Below are 2,398 nucleotides of genomic sequence, written 5' to 3' on the forward strand. Positions count from 1 at the left end.
GAGTATGCAAGGGTCTTCTAAGAAACAGCAAACGATAGCAGTCCATGCTGCTACTGCCCCTGTTGCTATCTCAGCTGTTGGATCCACGACCCAAACTCCTATCAGTGGATACACTGGTACCCTTCCTTGGTGTGGTAAGTGCAACTACCATCACCTCATTCCTGGTCCATGTCGCGAAAGGATCTGTGACAACTGTGGCAAGAAGGGCCATCTTGCTCGAACCTGCAGAAAACCAGCCAAATCAACGAACCAATCATCCGGAGCGTGAATCAGTCCAGCCTGCTACAATTGTGGTGAAGCAGGGCACTTCAAAAGGAATTGCCCCAAAGCAGCTACAACCACCGATCCCTCTGTCGCCGCAGGTATACTTCTCTTTGATAATTCTTATACCTGCAGCTCTTTTCGATTCCAGTACAAAGAGGGAAACCTGTTATCTATCTATTCGAACATTTTTCTAAGCTCAACCCTTCGTATGTGATTGAAAGGTGTATCATCGAGACGACTAACCAGTGAGATAGAGAACACTAACTTCGTACCTATAGATTATATTCTCAATCCAGAGAATTATTCTGTTCCATTCGATTAAATGGGAAAATTTTCGCGAAAATACTTTGATGCTATGATTGACATGAAATGACCGAGTCTCGTTCATGTTGTTATCTTTAGTTTTGAAAGGGTCGCTCGTCTAGATCTTTTCCCGACCCGGTTCTCGTGACCTTCGGCATCAAACCTTCGTATCATTCCATGCTTTAAAACTCAAAAGTTTTTCCCGATATGAATTACCACACATCCCTCGTTTCTGTGATCATTGAGAAACGGGAAGTTAACAGCTCTTTCTTCTAAATGTCTATCCCGAAGGATTCCCGGGATTTTCATTCGAACGTCTAAGTTTAGTCCCACATCAGACCTTTCAAAATCTTCGTAGAAATCGATTATGCAATCTCAGATTTCGGATGCCTTCAGAGCTTGGTAACATCTATCCAGTACATCACGTCTCGAATCCATAGAAACATCTACCCAACGAGACCCTAGTGATTCCTTTGAGGAACCCGAAGTCGTCTAGGGTTGGAACTTCCATGAGAAAACCGATTGATATCATAGATTGATAGAGAGTCAAGGTACGAAACAAAGACACGTCCCGATAGTGAGAATTCACTAGAACGCCCAGTAGAGACCTGATTCCACTTGAGAAAGTGAAGATCCGAGGTAACAAATCCATTCGTGTCCCATTCCAAAATCATGATCTATACCTTATTCTTTGAATTTCGGGACAAAATTCCCTCTAACGGGGGGATAATGTAACAACCCGAAGTTGTTCATCGCTAAAACCCGTTCTACCCGAAAAATTCGCCGTTATCAAGTACGTTCCATGTTCACTTTGGGTTAAATTATTTAAATTTATATGTTTATTATAATTTAATGAGTGTCCAAACCCCTTTGGAATTCATGAAATTAACCCAAAAGTGTTTATTTTAAAAAAGTTAGAAACGTTCCCGCCGGGTTACGGTAACTTAATCGGGTGCGACCTAAAGCCCTGTTTAATGTCAGTATCGGGTAGAATTCCACCGTTTCCAAGTTTTAGGACCTATATAAACGTGTTTAAGAACCCATTTGAAGCTTTTTCTTCCTCTCTCTACTCTCTCTCTAACCTCTCTCCTAAATCCAAGTTTAAAGGTCCAAAACTCAAATTTAAGGCCTCAAATCTCTAAGGTACTTTCCCTAGCTTGTTATGTAACCTCCCTAGCCTTCAAATTCGAGTTCAACACATGGATTACGACCAAATTCATGAGTTTACGGCCATGGAATCACCTTGGGCCGTAAACTCATATAATATGGGTTTTGGAGCACAAAAACCCTTCCTAAACACAATTGGACCTTAGATATGGCTAGATGGCTTCATGGAATGGACTTATAACATTTAAAACATGGATTTTGAGACATTTGAAGGAGTTTACGGCCAAGGCACATGCTTGGGCTGTAAACTCATGTATAAGGGGTTTTCATGACCTTAAACCCTTCCAAAACCTCAACAAGACCTGGATATGACTTCTAGAATAAGTGTTTTAGCCTTGGAACACTTTAAACATGATTTTTGGGGGACTTATATGAGTTTACGGCCAAGACTTGTTCTTGGGCCGTAAACTCCATGAATCATGGTGCAAATTCATTTCTAAGGTGTTAGAAAGCCATCCAACACCACCAAAAGCCTTGGAATAAATCATAGGACCAACCAAAAATAGTTTAAGGGCCTTAAAAACATCAAAAACCCTTCATTTAAGAGTTTACGGAAATAGAAGATGCCCCATCGCCATAAACTCCAAAAACCCCTCATAGGTCCCATAAAAATTCAAGAAAGGCCTTGAAACAATTTTAGCAATCACATGTGATTAGTTTAGAA

Source organism: Lactuca saligna, chromosome 8 (genome assembly GCF_052625555.1).
Source record: "Lactuca saligna cultivar CGN05327 chromosome 8, ASM5262555v1, whole genome shotgun sequence".
Classification (NCBI taxonomy): domain Eukaryota; kingdom Viridiplantae; phylum Streptophyta; class Magnoliopsida; order Asterales; family Asteraceae; genus Lactuca; species Lactuca saligna.